Here is a 16,124-nt window from a genome sequence, read left to right on the forward strand (position 1 = left end):
CTAGTCCAGCCAGAAGTTTTCAGTGAGATTTCAGGGCTTGCAATTACATCACCAGGTAACTACTAAAGAGCCAACTGTGTTTTCTTTTGAGTAGCAGGAAAAGTGGCAGAAAAAAAAAAAAAAAAAAAAAAAAAAAAAAAAAAAAAAAAAAAAAAAAACCAGGAAAAAAAATATGCCTCACTCTGTATTTTGCAGGTAAAAAGCCAAAATCAAACCCTACATCCAGAATGACTAGATCTGTGAGATGACTCGATGACTTATTCCAGGCACATCCACATGGACTGCTCTTAGAACAGTACAATGCCCATTTAAACAAAAAGAAAGAAAACATCATTAGGAGAAATCCTTCACTTTGAAACTGAAATCAGCAGGGCTATGCAGTGATATACTGTTGAAATTCTTTACATGTTTTTGTGTTGACTTTCTATAACTCTGTTCAAAGAGAATGAAATATCAAACTTTTTTGTCTGCAACCATCAGACTACAAAGCTCCCTGCTCACTTGTTAAGGCAATCATAACCCCTTGACTCTAGCAGCTGATCTCAGCAGTGGAAAGGAAGATCACCAATGTGAGACTGACAACTAAGTGGCAAAATTTACTAAAAATAACAAACCCACAATGCAACAAGAGACTAAGGATGATCATTTGGAAATTCTTGTTCTATTTCAGATCAGTTCTGCAAATGTAAGTCTAGGTATCACAGTAAAGGAATTCTTAATGGGTTAGAAACATCTGCTTTAAGCCAGAACAGGTATCAGGAGACTAGAAACAACAGGACAAAACATTCTTCAAAGGATAATAGCTTTGAAGAAAGACAAAGATCTGCCAAAAGAAGCAAGAAGAGAAGCACATGAGGCCAGCACAGCAGATTGTCAACTCTCAGATTGCCACAAACGACACTGACGAACACAACTGAATCAAAAAATAATCAATTTTTTTAAAAAATACACATGCAACCACATCCATCTAGATGATTGGGAGATGTGGTGCAGGGACAGTAAAAAAAATCCTAAGAGAGAAACAAGATCTGGACAAGCAGAAAAGCTGATGATGCTTGCGCTGTTCACCCACTTCTGCAAAAGAGAAGAGGTGGAAGGGAGAAGTCCTTACAAACTTATTAAATGCTCCTCCAGGTTACAGGGACACAGAAAGAAGCCTCAGTTCCCTTATTAGACTTAATGTCCATTAAGTCTAACTACCAGATCATAGCACATAACAGAGAGATATTAATCTTTTCCAAGCTCTGTTTTAGGAAAATTTAATCCTCTCTTCTATCCTCTCACTGTCCCTGAGGTCATCTACATACCTCTTACAGCATCTGTCTTGTTCTAGCTGATACTACATTTAAAAATTGCTTCAGTTGACCCAACATTCTGGGGAGCACTCATACTCAGTGTAGATCTTAGGAAAGTTTGAAGTGCTGAGAGCTTTTCTTGGAAAAGAATGATCATGACATCTTTAAATTCAGCAAGTAAAATTAAAAAGAGGGTGTCTTGTTTTCAGCTTCAAAGAAGAAAAACAAAGAGGCAAGAGGGGACCAAAGCTCTCAAAATCTTGTATTGCATTTGCAGAGGTCTCAGGCAAAGCCTAAACATAAAGCACCCAGAAAAAGGGTGTCAGCAGAGCAGAGGTCTTCTGACCTGCCCATCTGTGAGGTTTACTGTTCAACAGAAAGTACCAGGGTGCAGCCACTCTCACAGGCAGCTGTGTCTGAAACCAGACCACTGTCTGTTCATGCAGGTACCCAAACGTGAGCAGTGCTTTTGTTAATCTGACAGAGCAAAACACAAGAGGATAATAGATAAGCAGATGGTACTAGTTTATATCTGTTGAGGTAGGTATGAGTTTCTGCATACTCTGAAATACACAGTACAACAACTGTACAGGCATCCTTCACACTTAACAAACCTTAGGTAAATAAAAGGCTCACAGGATTTTATTGTTGCTGAGTACAGAAGGCTCCACATGTTGGTCCCATGAGATGCTCCTTTCCCCACCCCCCACAACCAGTGAGGTAACCACAGGCATTCTAGCTCAGACATCTTGAGGCTCCTTTGGACGCTGTGGGGAGACTCCTGCTCCTCAAAGCCAACACAGTGTACCTGCCCCATGAGCTACAGTGCTGCAAACACATAATCTGCTGGCATTGCAGAGTGAGAGCAGAGGAGGCGACCAGATGAGCCAGTCTCAGGCATAAAATGCAAAACTCGTCAGATCTCTGTGCATTTAAGCTAACTGGGAAAGCTCCTCTGGTGCCTAGGCAGCTGCCAGCATTGCTGGAAACACTGCAAAGGATATTTACAGAAGACAAAGCCAGAATGTAAAACAAATTATGAGAAAGTGCTGACTTCTCAACCTCAAACAAAGAGCTCACAGCAGCCACTGCGCATATGAGTGAGTCTCTGGATTCACTGGCACTTGGTTGACTTCTTTTCAGAGCAAATTCTTGGATTTGTCACTGCCATTTTCCTTTGTCCAGAGCCAGTAATATTGTTTTGCTAATGGTTTATGCAGGAGTACTGGAGCCAGCAGCTTGCACACTGGTTGCTTTTATTGGTCTATTAAAACGAAATGAAGCTGATACTAAAGCTTTTATAATCATTTAGGTTACTTCATTATGAGTTCAGGGCAGAAAAGCAACCAATGGTGTGTTATACAATTGAGCAGGCAAAGTACATCTGCCCCTCACTCTAAAGGAGAAATCCATGTGGACTGAAGGAAAAATCAACAGTGGGAAGGTTGGTTCTCCAGAGTTTCTGCTGGTAGACAGCTGCTTGCTGTACTTAGCACCACAGCAAAAAAACCCAATAAAAGCGAAGTAAATTCCCCAGAAGTAGAGTTTGACAGAAAGTATGCCAAGATGACTGCTATTGCACATTTGTCATTGGCTGCATCCAGAAGCCTGTATCAGGAACCAGGACATGGCTGCACAATCACCGCACAAAAAAAGAATAGAGACTACCAAAGTATAAAACAAAAGACACAACAGAAAGCAAGATGCCAAGAGAGGGTAAAAGCAAACAACGAAGCAATATTTCTTGTCCTGACAGCAACTGGTCTCAATACAGCCACTTAACTGCTACCACGTTTTGCATTCATGGCATAGAGTCCATGGCAGGACCTGCAGATAAACAAGGGAGGAAACTGCTGGTGTTTACTGAAAGCCTTTCCTAATGTTTGGGACAAAGGTAGGACGAAGGAGGTTTATTAAGAATTTCACAGATTTATTTGAAGGCTAGGTTGGATTTAGGAAGAAAACACAAGGAGGAGGTCAATAGTACGTGGATGCAAAAAGTCTTATTCTGACTACCTATTTATGTTTTCATCCAAGCAGGAGCAAAGCAAGACCATCTTGCAGCATCACAAACATCAAGGAAACCATCAGATGTATCATGGAAACTCATAGCAGTTTCTTTTGCAAACAACCAAACTAAACATTACTGTTCATGTCCCTGTGTTTCTGCAAGTCTTCCTTGGAGCATGGAGTCAAGAAACACCATGTAGGCACATTAATTGCATTAGCTTTGCAAGCCTACAAATATTTTTATTTGGGATTTCGTTCTCAACAAGCCACTGCTCACATTCCTACAAGAACAGCAAATTTTACTTTTAAAATTTTTAGATTTTTTTTTTTTAGCATTCCATCTACACAAGTTTGCTACTTGATTTTCTGGCCCCACATAAACAGAACTTTATTTTAGCATTAGGCTGTCAAATAATAATTTCTCATCTTTTTTTTAAAGCTCTATCAAGTGATATTCTTGAATTTGTAGAAGAATTTTGAAGAGACCTAGGAACTAAGAAGAGGGTTGGTTGTATACTACTATTTTTGATTCACAAGAAAACATAGAGTAAGTGTACCCATGGTTCAAATTCTCAGAAGAATTCAGATCTGTGACTGAACCAAGATTACTATGCTTGACTTTCACATGCCATTCATTCAACTAGCTCAAGTCTAAGGAAAAGCATTAAACCACTCTTCATTTACACGACATAGAAAGCACAGATCACTGACTAAGTATCAGATGTGCTTAAAACTGCCCTTCTCAAAATAACAAAACAAAACAAATAAATAAATAAATAAATAATACAAAGACCTATGTGAACAAAGCTGCATGCAATTGACTTGAAAAAGAATGGACAAATCAGAGAAGAACATGTCTCTGAGAAAGCAGAACCCAAAGTCCTTGTGGTTTTCCATGAGGAACATTAAAATCACGGGCATATGATTTATCAAAAAACCTCTATGTTGATGAACAAACTTACAGTTACTATAGGCCTGCACCTGGAGCTCACCTGAAAAAAAAAGCAACCAAACCACCAGGTAAGAGGTAAGATCTCTAGCAGCTGAACTTTATTTGTAATATTTAATGTAAGCATATTCAAGCATTAGTTGTCAACAGCCCAACAATGTAATCTGACTGCTACAACACAGAGCAAAGCATACAATCCAGTTCCTTCACCAGCAGTTTGAGTCCAGACAACCAAATTGATGTCCAAAAAGATCCATTTTCTTTATATACAGCCATACTGAAATGGACAAAAATGACATGGATATGAATGCTAACAATCTGCAGACAATTTTCAGTTCCCCTGCATCTCACCACAGTGACCACAGTGACACTACTGTGATGACAGGTTTAGATAAGAAAGGCAAAATGCAGAGCAGAATGTGCTTTGAGGACTTTCCATTAATCTCTGACTCACCACATACATCCACAAGTGGTCAAATTTGGCTACCATTTCAAGGGCAGAGCACAATTAAGAGACCCCCAACAGCCTGGAAGTTCCAGCTTCATCTCATGGCCTATGTCTTGGCATGGGTGCCTTTTCTCATCTCTCAGTCCAGCAGTGGCACTAATAGATGTTTGTGATATCCCATAATGGTATCAGTGGCTCAGAAAATCCAACAGGCAGCAAGTATCAAACTGCACTCCCTCATCAACACAGGATAAAAGATAGAAAAGAAGACCAACACCCCATCCTGACTCCCCCCAACTCCCCCCTCCAAACATAATGAAACAAATTTTACTTTTTCTCCTTTGTCTACAACAAAGTTTCACAGGATATGAAACTGAGCCTCTTATATGAAAAACTACTCAGCTCACCAGAATAGGACCCAGAATAGATACGCTGTTTGGTACACAACTGGAAGACACCAGCACAGCAGTGGCAGGACAGCTATATGAAACAAAACTTAATCCTAAATAATAGCTACAAACCATGTAATAAAACTTCCATTATGTAATTGAGCTCTAAAGAGCCAGTTGTGATGATGAGCAGCCTTTATGCTCATGCTGCAGAAGGGAGCTGAGCGTTGGCTGCAGAAGCAGGACGTGTATTCAAACTGTCTTCTGACAGCTGCACTTATCCACACTCCTTCAGGCTAAAATCTGTCCATCTCCTCCTACAGGTGGGCTCCAGCAAGCCTCTGAGCACTGAATTTTGAAAATTCAACTAGACTGGTTTCTCTCAGAGGAGGTGAGCACATCATAATTTCGCCCTTAGCCAGCCCCATCAAAAGCAGTGAAGCTTCAGGAGGCACCAGTCGATAGGTGCTTTTCTGGTAGGTTTCATGTGCTTTAGCTCTCTGTGTTGAAAAGTCCCTTACTCCACTAATAACCCCTTGCAGAAAAAGGGCAACTAAAAGTCAGTAGCACTACCGGAATCCAACTCAAACCAATAAGTTACTTTATTACAGTTCTTTAAAGGCTTAGAAATTAGAATTAGCTGTATTTTAAAGATCAGTTTGAGCTCTTTTTCCATACAGGAGGTGAATCCCAAATTTTCAGCAGATGCTAGTGACCATTTTCTCCCCTATTTTAAAGTCCACCTCTAAGTCCTTATTACTGCTTTCCAAGAAGTGCTCGTAGCTAGAAATCAGACGGGCAGGGAGGGAAAACTACAGTGAATAATCAGATGAGGCAGCTGTCTTTCAAGAAGACTTTAAAAGGTTTGGGAACCTTCAACTTGGGAAACAGATGCCTCGGTAAAGAGGAAGAGAAAGGTTGAATGCACATCTGAATGAGGCCAAGTACAGAACTATTATATGCCAAGCCCTATAACAATAGTTTCAATGAGTGTCCCTTTTCCTAGTAGGAAATTCATTTAAGAAGTACCTTTTTTACACATACACAGAGAAAATCTGAAATCTGTTATCACAGAAAACTGCAGAAGACGGCAGATTCAAAAAGGACTAGACAAATCCATGGAAGACAAATCCAAACCAGTAATTAAACCAAATAAAAAAGGAGCTACACCCTAATATCTCTGATCCAAGTACTTCATGTGTTGGGGAGGCACAAAAAGAATGGATCTCAGGCAGCAGGCAGTCTTGTGGCCCTTTGTGGCACAGCACCTGCCACCATCCGAGACAGAGTAGACACAGACAGACACTTGTCTCACCCATCTGATTTCTTTCAGTCTTACAGATGCTCGTATTTCTGAATATAAAATTACCAAGAGCTCAACTAATAAATGGTGTGAACAGAACAGTATTTTGGTCTGTAACTGAAGGTGAACAAGGCAAAAGCTTTTATAAAGGTGCAAGAAGAAATGTCCTTATAAAGGAGGACAACAGAACCCAGTCTTCAAAGAAATACTTGCATTCTTTCAGCAGGATAAATTCAGGACACTAAGGAGGTTTTCAATCTTGCTAATCTTGACCAAGTTTTTAAAAACACAAAAAAACCAGCATGGCAGCAATATTTTTTCTCCTATTTCATATTAAATAAATGAAATATTCATCATTCTGTATAATCACCACTTAATTGAGTTTTAACCACTACCACATATCTGGGGGCAAGCATGAAATATTAATTACTTAAAACCTACACAAGATGTATAAAACATTTCAGACACATGATCTCTGACCCTACAGAGTTTAAGAAGGAAACCAACCAATCCATCAAAACACCTTCTCTAAGTTCATACATGGGAAAGTTACACAGTATTCAATACTCCATTAAATATTCAGAGTTCCTCTGTATAGCTGCAGCCAAAGAATACAAACCCCATCATTCTAAAGACTTATAAAACCATAAACAACCACAAAGATCATCTTATGCCTGCAAGACGCAGACCATACAATTAAACATAAACCCCAACAAGTAGGAAGAGCATCTCCTCTTACCTCTGCAAATGTCTCACTTAACTTGGGAACTGGCTAGATGAGGATTTAGCAAGGTATTCCATTTTGACCAACACCTCTCAAAGAGCAACATGACACACAGGTGGGTCTGTATGGTAGCTTACTGAGGGTGTTTTTCATGAAAGCATGATGAAATGTGCTGAGTTTGGCTGGGGTAGAGTTAATTTTCTTCACAGTAGCTAGTTTAGATTTGTGTTGGCAACAGTGTTGATAACATAGGGATGTTTTAGTTATTGCTGAGCTGTGCTTACACAGCCTCAAGGCTTTTTCAGCTTCTTGTACCACCATGCCAGTGAAGATGGCTGGGGGTGAATAAAAAGTTAGAAAGACACAGTCAGGACAGCTGATTCTAACTGTCCAAAGGGATATTCCATACCATACAGCGTTATGATGAGCATATAAAGCTGAGGAAACAAGGAAAGGTGGATGTTCAGAGTGACAACAGTTGTCTTCCCAAGTAACTGCTATATGTGATGGAGCCCTGACTTCATGGGGATGGCTGAAATCTGCCAGCCCACGGGAAGTGGTGAATGTATCCCCCATTTTGCTCTGTTTGTGTGCGCAATCTTTGGTTCAAACTGATTTTATGTCAACCCATGCTTTTTTCTGACTTCTACCACTCCGATTCCCTTCCCCATTCCACTGGGTGAGAGTGAGGAAGAGGCTGTGTGGTGCCTTGCTGCTGGATGAAGTTAAACCACAGCCATCATTTCTGGGTGCCAGCCTGGGGTTTGAACATTTGGAGATAACAACAAGGTAGATCGGAAGGGGCTAGATGGAATTTATAGCTATTATTGCTGTTTGGCTATTAACCAGCAGGCCCCTGCAACTGCAAGGCTTGCTTGCTTTACTCTATGTCAGAGTCTGGTGCCCATTACTGGCTGCTTTTTGCTTTCACTGCTTCCTGTACTGCTGTACTGCTTATCATCTTACTCCGCTGTGCCTGGGAACATTTTGATAACAGCCGTGGCAATGCGCCTGGGCTGGCAGATGACCAGAGCATCACTGCTGTGCTGGACAGGCTGGAATTGCAGTGTGAACTCAAGTCAAAGGGACTGTCACCTGTGGATGAGTCCACACTAGAGCAGAACACACCATAGTGCTTGTGGCTGCAGATAAGCCCATGCCAGAGCAGGTACTGTGCCCATGCTTATGTCTGTGCTGCAGCAGGTGTACCTCCAAAGGGATTGTGGCCAATGGATAAAAGGCCATGCTGGAACAGGTGCATCTCAAAGCAGCTCTGCCCATGGGTAAGTCAATGCCACAGCAGGTATACTCCTGAAAAAACTGCAGCTCATAGATAAGGCTTCACTTGGAGCAAGTACAACCCTAAAGAATTGCAGTACGTGGATTAATCCAAGCAGCAGCAAGGTCAAGTTCACTGCACTATTAAACCCTAAGGTCTGGTCCAAAGAGACAAGGGGTGGAGATTGTAATGGAAATACCTTTAGATGGCTGTGACACAGGATTTGAGTTGCATGTTATGGGAATTACTACAGCAGAAACCACCTGAACCAACAGAGGACAAGCCTTACAAGAAGCAGTGCAAGTGCAGCAGTGACCTGACCTGAGCTGGTTGTGGTGCCCAGTAACTCCACGCAAGTAACTCCATACCATCTCTCCTGTCCTGAGTGCTCCCTAGAAGAGATGGAACCCCTAAGACATGGACTAAATGAACCCAATGTTCATTGACTAAGGGAATGATATCTACATATTATACCAAAGGGTGTGAGTGAAGGAGGGTGGTGGGGGTTAATGAGGATGTATTGGATAGTGTGGGACCTGGGCGTGATGTAAATAGAGGGAATCAGCAGTACAGAATGTGCTGGTTTTGGCTGGGGTAGTGTTAATTCAATTCACAATAGCTGGGATGGGGCTATGTTTGGGATTTGGGCTGAAAACACTATTGATAACATGGGAACATTTTAGTTTGCTGAGCAGTGCTTGCATGGAGCCAAGGCCTTGTCTGTGCCTCACAACTGCCTCACCAGGAATGACGCTGGGGTTGCATAAGAAGCTGGGAGGGAACAGAGCCAGAACAGCTGTCTTCAAGTGACCAAAGGTATATTCCATAGTATATAGTGAATATACTATTATATATTATAATAACAGGTGTGGGAAGAAGGAGGAAGGGAAGATATTCAGAGTGATGGCATTTGTCTTCCCAAGTAACTGTTATGCATGATGAAGCCTGGGGATGGCTAAACACCTGCCTGTCCAGGGGAAGCAGTGAATAAATTCCTCACTTTGCTTTCTCTATTAAGCTGTCCTTATCTCAGCCCATGTGTTTACTAGCTTTTACCTTTCTGGTTCTCTTCCCCATCCCACCAGGAGAGGGTGAGCAAGCAGCTGTGTGGTGCTTAGTTGCCAGCTAGGCTTGAACCATGGAATGAAACACAAAATACTTTTTGTGGCTTTCAGACAAATAAAAAAAAAAAAAAACCTCTGGAAAGCATTTCTCACTTAAAACATTTTCTGACAAACTTTTGGCAATCTGGAAAATCATGGTAAATCCATAATTTCTAGATAACATTGTGAATGAACTTTGCTTGGAGTTACAATTCATTTGAAGACAAATCTCAGATCAAAGTTGCATAGATTTAAACAGAACTTACTTTTTTCTTGCCAAATTATGTACCCAGGTTCCAGAATCAAGGTGCAGGAGGAACAGAATAGCCCAGCTCTGGCAAATTACGGGAGAGAGTTTAACACTATGCAATGGCAATGCCTGTGGCTCCTTAAGGTACAATATCAACTGTATCACAGGTCAAGCACTGCCTAGAGCTTTTCAGGCCAAGAGGAAAGTAGATGTGATCTAGGCCATTAAACAAAGAGGAAAAAAGAATCTCAGAAGTTAATCTTTCTCAACAGAGGGAATGAAACTGATATCCAGATCTTTCTACCTTTTTAAAAACAAGGTTTTATTAAAGGCCATAGGTTTATTAGCTAAAAAAACCCTCCTAACTATGAAACAGTACAGACTGAAAGAGGACCCCCAGTCCATAGTCAGAGTGAGCATCGTCTGATGTGAGAACTGACATGTTACATGGCAAGAGAGAATTCTGTGGTACTTGGTCATGACCCTTAGTACTCAGTAAAAGGATATCAGAGATCCCTCTTCCTCACTTCTGGTAATGGTAGGATCTGCTCAATTCAATCTATTGAAACCTATCTGTCTTTCCTATGGCTTTTAATCCATGGCTTTAATCCACAGCCTCCAAGACTAGCTATGAATAGAAGTTATAATTTCTTAAACTAGAAGAAGAATATGGGATAAAAATCACAAAGAAACGTGCCTGTGCCTGACAGCAGAGCCAACAGCAGAACCCCACTTTCCTAAGTGACACTGCCTTTATAACATGAGGCCATACTTTTCTACTGCTTCCCATAGAGTATAATAGACTACACAAAGAACTGGATGGAAGAATATCTTCAAATATATGAAGACATGAATGACGAAACTGATTATTTGTAACATAAGGCAAGCTCTAAAGAAGTAACTTTTTTTTCTCCACACAACAGTTAAAACTGGGTTCTTTTGCAGCAAACAAAAAGTCATCCCATCACCAGGATTCATTATCAACTTTGCCAGCTGCCTCATCTGGGGGGCAGAGCTCTGAGGAGGTGGGGAGCTTGGGCTGTGGATCCACCCACAGATGTATTCCCTCCAGGTCAGGTTTGAGGCTTATTTGGAAGGCACACATGTAGGCAGCTTGTTTTGAGACTGCCTGATATCAGAACAGAGAATTCTTGGGGGACATTGTAAAATCCAGCACTATTTATGTGCATAAAATTGTGATCAGAGGCTCAAAGATGGAGGGTTTCCTCCAAGCTTAAATCCAGTGTGCAACAAGAAACCCAGAGTGCTAATTCTACATATTGGTGCAAGGAACTGTAGGATAGATGCTGCTGATACGCATGCTTTTTATTTGAAAACTCTTTATCTCCTTTCTTTTGGTTTCATTCCATAGAGCACTTCAATGGTCTCTCTTACCAACAGAGGTGGTGAGTGTTAAATCAATCCTGATTTACCAGCCCTGTCACCAGCCACAGAAACATGAGAATGGAAAACTGGACTCTCCAGAAAAAATGCAAATCATTGGATTATTTAAAAATATTCAGGAAAAATGACCCAAATAAAACAAATTAGAGCTGTAGACATAAGACAGACAGGGATGTATAAACTCACCACTTAATGTAGCAAACATGCAGTTCCATGGACATTTCATCAGTTCATATAAATAAAATTTGAAATAAGTATCTAAGACTACTTTAAGATGTTCATTAATGGAAAAGGACAGCACCAAAACCAGCCTCAGCATGAATTCCCTAGCCTAGTTCCTATCAAACCAGAAGGAGCTGAGGAAGGTCTCATGAACCAGCACAGCAATGTCAGGAATATAACAGCCCTGCAAAAATTCTGGTGCTTAGAGAAGATACTACCAATACTCTCAGCCTAAATGTTATATGGATCTGTTTTAGAACAGCCTGTAAGGCTGGAAAAGGTATAGTATGCATTGCCCTCCCTGCATCCTCCACTGTATCACCTTCCCATCTCCCTAGTTACTGGAGATGAATGGTGATTATTTGAAATACATCTGTCCAGTATTGCCACAGTTCTTGCCTGGATGTGCAACATTCACGACATTGCCATGAGATTCTCTCAATACAAAAAGGAGGGAAGACTAATTTTGATGAGCTATTTATTAAATGTAAGTATTTCATGTCATCATATGAATTAAATATGCAGCAGCAGGTGAACTCCAGAAAGTGCCAGCTTGATATGAAACTTTAAGACAAATCCTCTGAGGAACCCTCTCATATTAGGGAGTTTAGCACACAACTGTATTTTTCAGATCCTGAAACTGTGCTTCCTGCATTCCTAAAGCAAAAACAAAACAAAAATGTTCCTTTAGGGTTTTTTGCATCTGTTAGGTGTCTGAAAGGACATATCTGCAGAACAGAGGTATAATGAGAAGGGTGCAGTAGCAATTGCAGTCAAGATCCACCCAACCCAGCTAATGTGCTCTGCCAGGATAGGGCCAGTCTTTTTATCCTATCTCCCACCCAGAAGGACTCAAGCCTCTCTCACTCTTCCAGACGTTAACAAAATTTAACTTCAGGCAGTCGGAGGAGACAGAACCTCAAACTTTGGTGCTGGCAATGTTTCTTTTCAATATTATGCATATATTTATGCATTCTAGGCATTTCCATGAAATGTGTAAGTATAGGTGCAAAGGCCTATTTTCAGCAGCATCCTATCTCTATCAGGAGATAGTAGCAAAATTTTCGGGACATTGTGTAAAAAAGCAGCAAGGACAGAATTATCTCTTTCTCCAACATACACAAACAGATTCCTCAAATTCCCCACATAAGCACTTCCCAAGACAAGCCATGCTGTTTTATTGCAACCAATAGACCTAATGTCTCACCCTTTTCTGTCTTTCAGTTTCTATGTTCAGTCTCTGAAGGGGTATAATTAGAATAAACACTGCAAACACAAGTGTCTCTCTTCAAAGGGCACCTAAACCACTGAGTGATGGTGAAGCTTTCCACCTAGCTTAGCACATATTTCCTTTATAAGTGGAAAAGAGGAATAATGTCAACAATTGACATAAATCAATTCTAGTATACCTAGGGTAGGAACTCTTTCAAGGACTCATCCAGAGGACACAAAGGAGACAAAACTGGCCTCCCACATCCTGAGCAAATGCCAAGCTTTTCACAGAAGTTCCACTCTCATACACATGTAAACCTGGACTTTCAATCCCCTAGCTTTTGGAAGTGCTTAAACAAAAACACCCTTTGAAAGTTTGAAACTGCTTTGATGTGCTGTTATTTCTATTTTGACCTAATCTACTCAGCAGCATTGATCCAGCTTGCAAAATCTTAGACTGTCTTAGGACTGCATATTCAATCAATGATTAAAAGAAAAAAAAAAAAAAAAAAAAAAAAAGAAAAAAAAAATAAAAAAAGGCAAAACAAAAAACCTCACACAAGTGGTAGCTCCTGTGGTATTTCAGAGTGTAGCACTATGAAGACAACAATAAGTTAAACAGATTTAGTCAGCTATCCAAAGAGGTGAGAGGCAAGTGGACACTTCTATTAATTCATATTCTACACAAATAAATACTGGCATCACTACCAAGCTGAGGTTAATTAGATCATCAGAAAGTCATTAAGTCTAGAATACAATCCCAATACAAGTACAGTTGAGTGGTAAATGTGCAAATGCATAAATCAAAAGACTAAGGGTAAGAATCGGGAGGTACCTATTGATCTCAAATTCACTACTAACAGGACACACTGAATAAATATTACGGTTACAATTTGATAATTCCACATGGAAAAGAGTCCAATCCAGGAAATTTTCCTCCAGACTACTCAGATGCCTGTAGAGATTCATGCCATTGACAAGATGCCTTGCTTGGAACTTCCTAAAAAATGCCCACGTTTATAACTTCATGAAAAAGGGCTTGTTGCAAAGTGTTTATAGTAAAGTCAAAGCAGTTGCCTTATATTGAACCGGAGTAGGAAACCAGGAATCAGAAATCTTAAGTTTCTAATTCTGCTACAAACACACTGCATGACATATTCAATGCTTTCTGCCCACTTACCCATCTGTACAAGGCTACACGTCTGGACTGGATGTGACTGGAACATGCTACGACGTAAAGTACTATGAAATCCTTCTGTGAGAGATGGCAGACAAGCATACTTTTTGTCATTACAATCAACTGCAAAATTCTGGTTTCCCATAAAAATGTAAGTACTGGCAAGGACCTCTGAAGCATAACAGCATGAATTGTTCTTTATTTGATTACTTGTGTTTGAATAAAGCATGAAGAAATACCATAAATGTACAAATAGATTTAATCTAATTTGGAAGCTGGATAGTTGGAGAAGTTGTTACCATGAATACAGAACACATATCAAAGTCTAGGACATCATTAAAAAAACTTCTCCAGAACAACATAAAGCACTGAAAGAGAAAAGAACGGTGATTTTTTTTTCAGCATCCAAAGCGCCAGGTATTAAAGTCAGGCACATGATGTAGTTTTGCCACCTTCACCCCATATTCTAGGAACAGGCATCCAAGCGTGAGCACCTCTGTCCCTGCAGGTGCAGGCAGAGAGGGCAGGAGCCGTACCTGGCCCAGCAGAAGGATGCCAGCTCTGCCAGCTGTCACCATCATGTCAGTGCCACAGACACAAAGGTGACACAGCCCTGCCATCAAATGGCTGCAAAGACACCTGTCAGACTGAGGGAGAGTCAGGTCCAGACACATCTGGCAAGCCTGCACAGACATGAGATCAATCCCTTTGGAAGAGCCACTTGTTCCTGCAGATGGTTTCAGAGTCAGACCTCAGTCCTCCCTCACACATGAGGCAGTCGTGTTTACAACCCTCATACATGAGGCATTCACCTTCAGGGAGATGTCCAGAGAGTCACCAGCAGGGCTAGAGTAACACTTGGCAAATATTGATACTGAGATTACAAGTGCCATCCCTACTACAGTGAAAAAGGCTGCCAAGCTTTTTCTAGGCAGTATCAGGAAACCCAGTACTAATTATCCCTTCATAACCTTGCTTCACATCATGTCTAAATGTTCTTGCTTGAAGGAAAGACTTTTTACAAAGGGTTCCTGCTTTCAAGCCTCTATAGATATTTTTTTAAAGCTTGCTGCAGGAACATTTCAAAAGGGAACTTCTTAAAAGTTAGTAATTTGGCTCCATCAGGCACTTCCAGACAGCAGGATATTTGCAGACACTGCTCATTTTTTTTCCTCCATTGGACTTTCTTTTGGAAATCACTTTAACTGAATCTATTTAACTGAACTCGAACCGTCATAAGAAACTTAATACCTTTACAGTCTATTTTCTTCAAAAGGAAGAGATGACCAATTAGGACTGGAGTTCAAACTCCAAAACATGGAGCCCATTCTGCTCCTTCCTACCAAGTGAGAGTTCTGCCATGACATCCAACACAACTGGTATGCTCCAGATAAACCCCAGGGTTTCTGTTACAGACTAGCAACACACATGGTCAAAGCCTGCCTCTGGAGGTTTCAGAACAAGGAAGGTAACATCACTACTAAACTCAATCAAATTACACATTCTGCACATGACATTTTGTATGCACAAGGCAGACAAAAGTAAAGCAGAATCTTGTATGGTGTCTGCACCAAATGTAAAAATTGCCTTCATACCTTTTTATACAAGGTTTACACACCTTGAACTGTCTTATCCACATGAAACTAAGAATTAATGTTTTTCTTTGATCCTAGGCAGGAGTTTACATATATACCTTTCATTAAAATTGATGCAATGAGATACCATTTCAGTTTCACTGGTTTTAAAAAGTTAACATAGTACCTGAATTTTGGCTTCCTTCTCTTTTCACTACTTCACACTTGCCTATCAGTCCAGATAGGGTTATTCTTAATGTATCTGTACAGCTGCAAATTAAACAGTTTTCACATTACAGAAGTGCCCGTAACAGCTCTAACACATCCTTACATGCTTTCGCATAAAAACTCTCAACTTTAGTCACATCTTTTTCCAGATGTGTAATTTGAGACTGAAAAATTAAGTCCGTTAAGCATCTGAGAATTTACGTGGCATCAAAATAATTTCATATTATCCACGGCCTGTGCCTGCCTTTGTCCTCTACAGTTCACGGTGAACAGTCTCTTCTGCCTACTTTCCATCTGCATTATGCAACAATCATATGTTTATTAAAAACATTCTCCTAACACTCTTTTGCCCTGAAAGCAACAGCAGCATATTCCAGGGTTGATACTCTACCAAAAAGAGAAGGCATAAACATCAAGGAGAAAGGGTCTGTACACAAGGCAGCCAACTGCATCGAGGAATCACCCATTCCACAAAGGGAATTCTTGGCTGAACCTGCAAGCTGAACTCTCAAATCTCTAATATAACATACAAAACCAAGAAAAAACATACTAGGAAA

At 40.6% G+C, this 16,124-nt stretch overlaps 1 protein-coding gene across 1 annotated transcript in view; it reads right to left on the reverse strand.

Annotated features, from left to right (window-relative positions):
* Window positions 1-16,124, reverse strand: part of VOPP1 (VOPP1 WW domain binding protein) — a 61,010-nt gene that overhangs the window by 33,531 nt on the left and 11,355 nt on the right. The window lies entirely within an intron of this gene.

This window comes from Zosterops lateralis, assembly GCF_965231275.1.
Source record: "Zosterops lateralis genome assembly, chromosome: 1".
Classification (NCBI taxonomy): Eukaryota; Metazoa; Chordata; class Aves; order Passeriformes; family Zosteropidae; genus Zosterops; species Zosterops lateralis.